Source organism: Protomyctophum parallelum (assembly GCF_964188405.1).
Source record: "Protomyctophum parallelum genome assembly, chromosome: 18".
NCBI lineage: Eukaryota > Metazoa > Chordata > Actinopteri > Myctophiformes > Myctophidae > Protomyctophum > Protomyctophum parallelum.
The window spans coordinates 33530266-33543040 of NC_139716.1; the positions used below are offsets into that span (position 1 = coordinate 33530266).

General features: G+C 40.8%; 1 long non-coding RNA gene across 1 annotated transcript; it reads right to left on the minus strand.

Moving 5' to 3' along the window:
* Positions 1-1520: 1520 nt before the first annotated feature.
* On the minus strand, positions 1521-12078 carry LOC310875433. Its single transcript, XR_014570652.1, has 3 exons — positions 11787-12078; positions 10735-10806; positions 1521-2528 (listed from the first exon to the last, which is right to left on the minus strand). It is a non-coding gene; the product is annotated as an uncharacterized lncRNA (long non-coding RNA).
* Positions 12079-12775: the final 697 nt, after the last annotated feature.

Below are 12775 nucleotides of genomic sequence, written 5' to 3' on the forward strand. Positions count from 1 at the left end.
TCATGTGTTCAGCTGAGGTGCTCGATAGAGGCTCCATTACTCTGTTTTCATCATCATGTACACTCTTTACTTCTATTAATGTCAATGTTGAACCATCAGCCTCCTCTGGTCTCTTTTTAATCTGTCGAGGTCGTGGTTCCTCCTGGACCAGACTGGAGATCCTCTGCTCGCGTTGTAGAGCTTGTGGTTCCTTCTGGCCCAGCGGTTCATCAGAAACCGCCTCTGTACACACAGCGAGGAAGTCTAGTGGAAAAAAGAATGAGAAAAGCATTGAATGTTGGAATTTTACATTCTTCATTTCTCTTTCCAAGTTGTTTGTGTTCGACTCAATGGCCATAAACTTTATCAGTGGTTTAGTTATTTCAAACAACGGTCCATGACAGCAGAGAGCTCTTGTAAGTGTAAAATACGTTAAATATAAGAAATTCTTTAAATAGAGCATTATTTACTCGTTCACACATTTACTCATCGACATTAGAGGAAACCAACCTGCCCATCTGCTCAACGACACGTTGGCATGCAGTCAGGAGGAGCCTGGGATCCTGTGGGGGGACTTGGGGTGGCTGGGGTAACGGCCGGATGGAACCGCAAGGTTCCCAGTTCGATCCCGGGCTCCCCCAGAGTTAGGGTCGAAGTGTCCTCGAGCAACACTCTGAACGCCTAATTGCTCCTGATGTGCAGGTTGGCGCCTTGCATTGTTTCCTCCCGCCATCAGTGTGTGAACAGGTGAAAAGTGCTATATAAATGCACCATTTAACACTACCTCTTGAGCTACTGGTGTACTATCAAGGTAAGTCAGAAAGGTAAAGTGTGTGTGTGTGTATCATGAAAACCCCCTAGTCACATGCTACTTAAAGCATAATGAAATTTAGAACATTTTGCCTTATATGAGTTGCAGGTAAAATACTACAGGATATAAAAACAATCATACTATCATCAGATTCAACTTTATTGTCAAAGTGGGTGAAATTGGTACAAAGTCAGAGTCAAAACATCATGTTGAATGTATGAACTGTGAGCATTCAAATCCACATTAAACAACGTTTCTGAGCATCGAAGTCTGACGTCAATTTCGGTAGAGGGCACAAATCCACGCGTTCACGTACTTTTTATTTGCATTGTAATCCCCATGGGGGGATTTTAGATCGCCTCAAGAACTGTTTGAAAAATAAACATATGTGTCATCCCGGCCATTTCACTCATATGGAATTATGGATGTGAAGAATCAACTGACTGAGAGAAAACGCTATAGTTACTGCTACAGAATTAGTTACATTTTCGCTAGAAACAGACTATCATATGATAAATAATAATGCAGAGACAGCTTGTTTATTTTTGGACCACAATGCCCACCCTCTGCACGCTATTATCACCCTCTGCATGAGTTTTCATGTGTCTTTTTAGAACTCGCATTGTTCTATAGCTTTTGCCACAAATGTCACAAGTAAAGGCCGTTTCCACTGAGTCCTCATGAGTCCTCATGTGTCTTTTTAGATGTTGCTTACGAACAAAGCCTTGGGCACAAACTTGACAAGTAAAAGAAATTTCACCTATGTGAGTACCCATGTGTCTGTTTAGATTAGTCGTTGAAATACAGCTTTTGCCACAAACTGTACAAGGAAAGGACTTTTCACGTGTATGAGTCTTCATGTGTTTTTGTTTATAGTCAATACGACTAAAGCCTTTGCCACAAACTGCACAAGTAAAGGGCTTTTCCCCTGTATGAGTCCTTGTGTGTATTTTTAAAATAGGCTTAGATTTAAAACCTTTGCCACACACTGTACAAGTAAAGGGTCTTTCCCCTGTATGAGTACTCATGTGGCTTTTTAGACGACACGTTTCAACATAGCCTTTACCACACACTGCACAAATAAAAGGCCTTTCCCCTGTATGAGTCATCACGTGTCTTTTTAGACTATTTGAGTGACCAAAACGTCTGTCACAAACTATACAAATAAAGGGCTTTTCCAATGTATGAGTTATCATGTGTCTTCTTAGAATACTACTTCCACCAAAGGCCTTGCCACACTCTGAACACATAAAGGGTTTTTCTCCTGTATGACTCATTGCATGTCTCTTCAGACATTCTTTTCGACTAAACATTTTTTCACAACTTGTACAACTAAAGCTTTTCTTCCTCATGGAGGTCGTCATCTCTCGAGACAGCTTGTTGCAGTCTCCTTCCACATTTATTTTCTTGTGTGATTTCTGACCTTCCCTGCTCTCCTCCCAGTCATCACTGTCTTCAATGTCATATTCAGAACAGTCTGAAGAGTGGAGCTGGTCATCACTAGTTGTTTGTGATGATACCCAGCCCACAGCAGCTTGTGTAGTTTCCATGTATCCGGTTGAGATGCCGGCTACAGGCTCCGTCTCTCTGTTCTCACAACCTTGTAAACTCTGCACTGCTAATATTGTCAACATTGAATCATCGGCCTGCTTTGGTCTTCGACGAAACTTCTTTGGACGTTGTGGTTGCTCCTGGAACAGACGTTCAGCAGGAACCTCCTCTGTACACACAGTGAGGTCTAGGGGAACAAAAGATGAAAAGATGAAATGAGAGAAAAGTACTGAATGCATCAAATTGACATTTTCTGTTTCTCTTTCCAAGTTGTTTGTGTTCTACTGGGTTGCCATAGACTTTACCAGACGTTTATGTAACACCTGGGATTCGAACTCGGGTCTCCCGCGTGAAAGTCCAACATCTTAACCACTAGACCAAAGGGACATCCCTATATCAGGGGTTAAGGCAAGAAAAAAACCAAGACGGAAATGATTTTGAACCCTCAGATTAGAATATAAAGGCAGCCTTGCTTGTGAACAGTTATGAGAATCCACCCCATGCCGTCGACATTGTTTGAATTAATTAATTAATTAATTAATTTCATTGTACCTGTTAATGTCTGTTTGTTTTTGAAAATAGGGAAGCACTTAGGGAAGTGTTAGATTTGTAAATGTATGCATGTGTCCTTTGCTTCACAAATATATTTAAACATTCAATAATGTTTAAATACATTTCTGCTATATACCTTTATGAACAGCCAAATCAGTTTTGTGTGCCTCTATAAAGGTCTTGGCACGTGTGTGTGTGTGTGTGTGTGTGTGTGTGTGTGTGTGTGTGTGTGTGCTAGGCTTTGTGCCACATTTTTCCTATCGGCCATTGACTGCCCCAAAAACGCAGTTTGAAAGCAGCAGTGAGAGCAGCTGCCCAATCTGTTAATCTTGAGTTATATTCACCGCAGAGTGGGTCGCGGGTCAAAAATACAGATCCACAAGTAGATCTGCTTTTTTTTTTGCAGCGCATGTGTCGGCTGATGCCGTGACTGATGCTGTTAGCCTAGCTTGTTGCCAACAGCTGTTTCACTCGTCTTTTCCTTTTCTATGCTCTGGTGCACTGCCCCTCCTTGTGGAGAGGGGGGAGGCTGCGTGGAGGTGTGACTTGTAGGAAGGAAGTGAGACCACATTTTCATGACACATTTTGGTCATGAACATGCATGGCACCATGACTAAAATATCTAAGAACACATATTACCCACATAAAAACCGCAGGAAAGTGTTCCATGTTTTTTTTTGTTTTTTTTTTAAGGTTCGTGTACTTTATTTTAGATTTCTTTTTTTTTTACAAACACATGAAACAGAAAACCTACAATACAAACACAAGCAACAACAGCAGAGTACGTATTCATGGACAGACAAGATAGATAAGGAAAATTATTTACACGACCAAACGCAGCATCATCAACCGCATCATAATGTGTAGTAATATAATAAACAATCAAGAGGGCATTGCCTGACCATGGATCACACCAAGGGACCTGCAACATGACTGAGGAACACGTCCCACTTCAGATCATATTTATCCAACTGATTATTCATCTTAAAGGATAACGTCTCCAAAGCAGCCACAATACCGAGCTGAGTGAACCATACATGTGCTGGAGGTAAAACCTCAGACTTCCATTCCTTAACAATGATCTTCCTGCCCACCATTAATGCTGTTTGAATCCAGTTAGCTATAGGTGCAGGGAGGTGTTTTAGTGGCGATGGATCACCCAGAATAAAGAGAGCCGGTGTATAAGGAATATCCTGGTTTGTGATTTGCATTATATTCTCATGAATAACACACCATAGTGTCTGTACCCTAGGGCACTCCCACAATACATTACATGAATAAGTGTACCGAGGTCCTCATCACACCTCCAGAAAACCGGACTATCTCTGAGCTTAGCCTTGAACAATCTTCTCGGAGTCCAGTAGACTCTATTCATTATTTTAAATTGAACTAATCTGGTTCTAAGTTCACGGGACATCTTCTTTGAGTTCCGTAGAATCATCTTCCATTCACCGTCAGTAAAGGATTGATTTAAATCAACCTCCCAAACACTCTTTACGCTTGAGGGCTGACCTTGGTGTGCTATCATAATTGAATAATATGTTGACACCTCATGCCCAGTTCCAAATATTGCTAACACCGTTTTCAAAAGGTCAAACTCTGTCGGCATATTGGGGTGAGCTCTTACATTTGTCAATAGTAAATGCCGAATTTGAAGATATTTCCAGAAGTGATTACGTGGAAGACCATATTGATCAGCAAGTTCTGTGAAACTTTTAAATGTATCTCCCTCATACAAATCTTTCAGAGCCAGAATACCTCTTTCTACCCATAGATTCCAAATGAATGGTCTTCTATCAATAAGGAGTTTGGGATTCAGCCAAATACTGGAAGATGGGTTAAGGTATAAGTTAAATTTGAAAAAAGCGACATTCTCTTCCACACCCAACGTAAGTGGAGAAAAATGGGATGGTCACTAACAACCTCAGGTAGTTGAGCAGTGGTAAAATATACCAAAGGTAGGCTATCAGAGAAGTGGTTCTCTATCTGAGACCACGGTGGGGCTCGTTCAGGAGGGAGAGACCAGTGAGCTAGATGTCTCAGGCTGAAAGCATAATGGTAGAGCAGAATATTTGGGATTCCCAGACCTCCCTGGTCCACCGGCCACTGCAGCTTCTTCAATCCAAGCCTAGGGCGTTTGTTATTCCATAAAAATTGATTCCATAATTTATCAAATTGTTTGAAGTATTTCAGCAGGATATTAATTGGAAGGGCTTGTAAGAGATAATTAAATTTAGGAACAACATTCATCTTAAGGATATTAGCTTTTCCCCACAAAGATATATAAAGAGGGTTCCATCTCTCTATATCATTTTTAAACTTATCCAAAAGAGGAACCATATTCACATCAATGATGTCTTTAATAAGGGAGGGAAATATTATGCCCAAATAAGTAATACCCTTTGTAGGCCATTTAAATTTGTCACCTTGAAATAGCGTTTTAGGGCAGTAGGATGTCAGAGGTAGGGCTTCAGACTTCCCCCAATTTACCTTATATCCGGAAAGTTTGGAAAACGACTCTATGATGTCAAAAAGAACAGGTAAGGATCTCTGAGGCTGTGAAACGAAGACCAGGATATCATCAGCATACAGCATGAGTTTGTGGGCTGACCCACCTATTTGTATCCCTGGAAAACCTGGAGCATTACGAACAGCGGCTGCGAGTGGCTCGAGCGCCAGTGCAAAGAGCAAAGGGGAAAGTGGATCTCCTTGGGCCGTGCCTCTAGATAAGTCAAAGCTTGGGGAGATAATAGTTCCATGTTTTTTTAAACATAATTTAAAATAAGATCTGGTTGCAAAAGAGGTGGCCCGACATTCTATGTTCGGGGCTAGTCACTTCTGACACCAAGTGTGTGTGTGTGTATAATAATGAAACACAAGACAACAGTGTGCATAACAGTGTCACTGTATTACCGTAAACTGGGATGGACATAAACAATGCTGCCAATGCATACCATTCCAAGCGGAGGGGGTTTCCACATTAACCTGCTTCTACATAATAAAGGAGGAGGAAATCAAATAAAAAGCCCCCAAAAACCCTTCCACCCCGTCTTTAAGATCTCGGAAGAAGGTTTTAGTTTAAGAACAAAGAAATAATTTGGAATACATACGAAAAATGAGGCAAGACATGTCATTTTATGAATTTTGACTGCCAGGATTCAGAGCGATTCTCACCTACCTTTGAAAAATTCTAGAATATTCTGTGTCGCTCCATTCCGCACACGGGTGCCCTCAAATGGCGCACACAGATGTGCTAGAATCGGAAAATAATCGTGATCCACATACGCGACAATCCATTTGAAAGCAACAGGCCCTGGTGTAGAGCGAGTAGGGATGCCCGAAAGTGACCATCAGCCAAATCGAATAATCGACAGCTCTGCCGATTAATAATCAATTAATAGATTTTTTTAATCAATATCAGATAAAACTTTTAAGATTTTATATTATGCACATGCCATGGTCACATAACCATTATATGTTGAGTGCATGCTTTGATGGTTACAGTTTTATAATCGGTTTTGATGAGTAAACCTTTGTGGAGATCTTCTCAATTCTCATTGTATGCTAGTTACTGCCATTCAGGATGGAAAATGAAATCCATTTGGATTTGGGGAGAAGTAGTTTGATGACTTGATTTATACTATTCTATTCTCCACTCTGATGAATGTACATGTTCGATATATCATGCAGCCTTACTTATTAGCCTATATTTTGGCTATTAAAATATATATATGTCGATTTCGGAGACTCCCGCGATTCATAGGAAAATCGATTAATCGGCGGCATCCCTAAGAGGGAGTGCTGCGTGCAGTTGTCCCATAGGAATGCATTATTGTGGTGTTTTTGCACAAGCTTGGGAAAGCAGTTTTTCCTGTCATGTGTAGGGAGATCGTACATTTTTATTGATAACAGGCACCTTATCGATCAGGCTTATCGAGCCGGGTTCTTATCGAGCCCACTATCAAGCATTTTCTATTATTTTGTGGAAAAACGGGAGACGGCAATACATTCTGAACAGAACCAATATATTTTACTAGGGCCTTCAAATACAGTACCTTTCCAACAGACGGAAGGCAATTGACCTTTTTACCAATTAAATAATATTAAAGAAACTGTTAACTTGTTAATATGTACCGTATACCGCTACTTTAAAAGCGTAATTTTGTTTACCCAAACAGTGCTTGTTGGCAGGTATCAATACCCTTTTAGACCAACATGTTTGTGCCAGCATGGATGATTACTCCATCCCTAGTAATGTGATCGACGTGTCACGTGGTGTCCCGGGAACACCCAAAACACCCATTAGGTTAGCGAACAGCGCCATTGGGAAAAAAGATGTCAAAGACGTCATTGGCAGGCAACGTAAGTCCAATGTCACGCAATACATTTTTGTAGGGGCGCTAGCCCCTCCTATATTCAGCTATAGTGTAGATTTCTGTGCTAACACAAACACTAAATGCCAGTGGTAATGAATGGAGAATTCACGTCATTACTGTACATAATATGTAGACTAGCAAATCGGTATTTTTGTTAAAATTAAAAAACGTCATGATGATGTACGATGATGAGAGCACCCCTCACGTCACACGGGTGTGATTTTTATAGTAGTTATTGACCACATTATTGAATTATTACGTCCCTCTGCATGTGTCGGCCGACTGAGCCAAGGATGTAGACTATCAGGCCTTAATGTCACAGCTTCGCTGGGCACAGATGCACCCCCATTTTGTTGTGTTCATTTATAAAACTGTAGTTAGTGCTACTGTAAGTATTGATCACATCATGAACGCCACACACATGCCTTGGCACCGTCTGGCCAGTTTCGCCATGCCAAATGTCCCGCGATTCATCCAATATTATTTATTGATGACACCATCACATGAACACATACTTTACCATCTGACAAGGAAATATAGCTGTGTCCAGAAAACAGTCATTCCCCAAGCATTCCGACATATGACAGCGATATGAAATGAATCCATAAGACGGATTTCTCTTAATTAATCAAAAAAGCTCTGATATATATATCTTTTAAATATAGATATAGTTTTACCTCCGCAAAGGTGGGCTTATAATATTCTTGTCAAGTTGTATTAGCCTTTGGTCTTAAGGTTTAACTAACTAAACAAACAAACAAACAAACAAATAAATAAAATTAGCGTCATGTCCAGTGAGCACTGTTGTAAACTTGGCGACTGCAGAGCAACTCACTAAATAAACACAACCAGATTGACATAAAAGCAAAGTTGATTGTTTGTAGCTTCTACATCTTGGCCTTTTTGTGTGAACTTTGACATACTTCATGTACTGTGCTTTGAACAGCCTTTGCTTGTAAGTTTTCATGCTTTCATTGTACTGTTGCATTTATGTATTTTGTGCTAAACTATGCATTTAAATCATTTGGAATTCATATGGCTTTGAGTTAAAACATTTCTTGATGCAGTGGTTAAAATAATCCAAAGCTAATTTGATTGTAGCTTGTTTTACGCCATCTATCAAGGCAGCGAGTGCAGCGCCACCGCCAGATTTACACTGACTATTTATTTTAAGTCTGTTGTTTCCCCACCACTTGCGGTCGCTTCTCGCCCTTAACCCATTCTGGACGGGAACCCCTTTTGGTGTTTTAACTATAAGCATTATGTTATACTTTAGCTATTGAAAAATAGCAGATCTCATAGCGTGCCACTCGGTGGTGAGCTTGTGTAAAAATTGTAAAAATGCGACACAAATCTTTGAATATATATTCTTTCAGAGCAAACGTTTTTTCAGGCCTACTGGTTTTATATGAATTGTGTTCTGATCTGCGTGTCATTGAAAGTAGCGGATCTACAAGCTCACAACATGTAATACCATGACATATTGTGAGCTTGTAGATCTGCTACTTTTGGTTTCCACCGCCATGACGCATACATGGCCAAAAAGATCAAACATACAAGGGAATAGCGTGTGGCTGAGGCGAAGCGTAAGCTTACAGATCTGTTGTTCCCTCATTTCTTTAAATGCACCTCTAATTTAAATTCAGCAAAATGCCAATCATCTGAAAGAGTCCTACTTGACCTGTATTCATTCACCCTATTTAGATCAGGTCAATTTTAATTGTGTAATTCCAATGTGGACTCATGCTTCTTCACCACACCTGGGATTTCATTTGGGTTCATGAAATGGCTGTTTAGTTATAATGTATCATCTTAATTTATAACTTTATGGTCTTGTGATGATCGCATTCCTTGCAGATAATCCTATCGATACAGAGACTACCATATCGATACGACAGGAAATGCTGTGTGACGCGGCTTAAAAAAACCCCCAAAAAACACCTGAATCAGTTTCCACCAGACAGTGATGATATATATGATTATATCTTTTGCATTTATTTATCAAAACATAATTTATTTTAATTTGAATTAATTTCCATCCTTTTTGTTCAAATGTTATCAACGAAGTTTTTCAAATTGATTCGGAAACTAAAAAATTCGGACAATAAACTGGTCAAAACACTGGTGGTCTAGGACAAAATTTTGTATCATCATTCAAAATAAACATATCGTGGCCTTGGTATCTTTATACGTATTGTACTGTGGCCCTATTGCACACAGTGGTAAAGAGTTTTACCCCAATCCAAACTGGAAAAACACTGCTAAAAACACATTCTAAATTACAATCAATTTAGAAATGCTGAATTTTACAATTTTAGAAAACAGTATAATATGTGCAATAGTTTGGAAACAAATATTGTTTTTCCAGTATCTTAGTTTTTTCCCCACACTTAACACCCAATGTGAAGGAGGTGGCCCGTAACCTGGGTGTGCTGTTGGACTGTGGCCTCTCCTTTACTCCCCAAATAACACGTGTCGTCCAAACATGCTACTTCCAATTAAGGAATATAGTCAGAATTTAAATAATCCTGTCACCTATGGATTTAGAAAAGGTAATTCATGCTTTTATTTCTTCTCGTTTAGATTATTGTAACTATTTATTCCGATCTCTGCAAAAAATCTTTATCCCGCCTACAATTAGTACAAAACTTAGCTGCCAGACTTTTAACCAACTCCAAAAGACGCGACCACATCACCCCCATATTAGCTACTCTCCATTGGTTACCCGTTAGTTTCAGAATTGACTTTAAAATTTTACTCATGACTTTTAAAGCCCTGAATGGCTCCGACATGCTGAAACCCTATAAACCTGTGCGCCCACTCAGGTCCTCAGACAAGGCCCTCCTGGAGACCCCTACAGCTCAGCTTGTCACTAAGGGTGGCAGGGCCTTTGCAACCAGGGCCCCCATGCTCTGGAATGCCCTACCTACTGACCTAAGATGTGCAAAATCAATGTCCACATTTAAAACTCTCCTGAAAACCCACCTTTATGTTAAAGCCTTTTCCTAACTGTCATTATTGAATTATGTATGTTCTGTATTTTTATGCCTGCTATTGCATGGATTAATCTTTTATTGTTCTCTTTTGATGTAAAGCACTTTGTGACTTTGTTTTAACTGTTTAAAATGACTGGTCGACTGCTTTTTGTATTGAGTTGTGCTTGAAATGTACTGTAATTTGGCAAACTGTTAATAAATACTTAAATCAATCAAAGTCGTTCGTAAATAAGCATGTGTGCATGCTCATCCTCTGACGTGACCGCCCAGCACACAAAAAAAACTGAGCACATTCCCGGGGCACATATCCGAATATTTAGTTCCGTGACCATGGGGGCTCAATAATGGTTCAGAATCTGTGTTCACGTTCACTCTTCCACTGGAATGAATAGACTAACATACACAATCATCACATGCATAGTCACATTACATACATGCACGATACAGATAGTAATGTTTTATTTCTCACCTTTCTTCTTCTTTCCTTGGGACCTTTTCTTCATTTCTTTTTCTTTCCCCTTTTTTCCACCAATTCCTCCAACTACATTCAACAAAAAAAAATATCCTGATGAAATCTCAGAGGAAGGCTGTCGCCGAAATGCATAAGTGTTCTCAATAAATTATTAAAATATATGAAATTGAGGCCCAGGCCGTAGCGTAACGGTCTGGGCACCGGACTGGTGATCCAGTCGCAGTGTGCCGCGGGTTCGACTCCCGGACCCGACACGGCCTTTACTGCATGTCATCCCCCCATCTCTCTCCCATTTCCTGTCAGCCTACTGTCTGTCCCTTCAAAAATCAATAAAAAAAAGGCGTAAGCCGCAAAAAAATAAATAATAATAATAATAATATATATATATATATATATATGAAATTGCATCTGAGCCCATCTGAGCCCATCTGAGCTAGTCTTACATTTTTGAGTGGTGCAACCACTCCTATATGGAGCTATGGGTGTCTCTGGCTGGCTGTGTCCCTGACTGTACTGTGTCCGTAGCTGTGCCCCTGGGTCCGAGCACGAAAATATCGTTTGGTTGGTTTTCTTCACCAAGTGTCACTGTTGTGCAGCCTAACACACACACACATTAACTGTATACTGTATGATTTTGGGTGTGACAGTACAGTACAGTATACAGGGACCCCCTGGGGACCCCCACACGGTAACTGTCATTTCTCAACAGTTTTGGATGTTGGGCGGCTTGCCGGAACCTGCGGGGTCTGGATGTTCTGGGGACCACCACACAGTAACTCTGTCATTTCTCGACTGTTTCGGACATGGGGCGGCTAGATATTTCCACTTTCGTGGTTCATGAGTTATTTTACACGTCTTTCATTGTTTATTAATTTAAAGCTAGCTACTTTCCTGGGGTCCACACAAAGCAATTAGATGTGAGCCAATCGACGACCTGCAGTGTGTAGTTTGATGCTGTGTAGATTGTATCAGACATAGCCTATCTGCACATTCTGCAGTGTGTAGTTTGATGTTGTGTGCATGTAACACAGTAACAGTAACACACATACCTGCAGTCTGTAGTTTGGTGTTGTGTAGTGTCTCCATCTCTCTCTGGAATAGGCTGAAAATGAACTGTGCGGCGGCACCGAGGCGCTCCAACACAAACACTTTGACCTGACAAACATCACCGCTTGTATGTTTCTCCAAAACACACAATATCTGCTCTCCTACCGAAGTCATGTGTCCATTTATCTCCAGCCGTACAGACTCTATTTGACTCGTTTTACATCCTTTAAGAGACGTTTTACCTCCTTTAAGAGACGTTTTAACTCCTTTATGACTATGAGACATGATTCTTCAGAGACAATAGGCGAAACTAAGCCATAGATGAAATACACACTACACGCAGGACACTGTATACTTCCTGGTCAACGTGTGTCAAGCATGGCGCATGCGCAACACAGGATCCAGGGCACTGTTGCCTTAATGCCTTTCGTCCCCTGGTGGAGGAGGTGTAGGTATAACTGTCAGTATCACTAATGTAAATTATGTAATGAATGTTGTCGCTGTTGTTTTTGAGTGGTGCAACCACTCCATTAAGTGTGTGTCCGTCCCTGGCTTGCTGGCTGTGGCCGTCCACGGCACGGGCTGCCCCGTGACAGATCCCATCTCTCACACGTTACAATTCTGGAAATTCCTGGAACAGTGGAATACAACAGGAAAAAAAGGTTTCAGCACCACGGAGAGCGCTCTCCGCACTGACAAGGTGCAGCGGTATAAAGCGGACAGATAGACTGATCGGAACACTGAGGACTCCTTAGCAATATCTCTTCTTTAAAACAGACCCTGATTGACAGTTTTGAATCTTTGGGACAGCTCGTTGATTATGTCCAGATTGGCATTGATATACCATGGCAATCTTGATATACACGGTTTGGGAAGCCGTGGATATGTTGTGTTGCGTACACATGCAGTGCGTTGTGAGCTTGCAGATCGTCGGTGCCCCACTCACCATGAATCCAAGCAGAGGTCCTCACAAGTAGGCTATAGTTAAAAC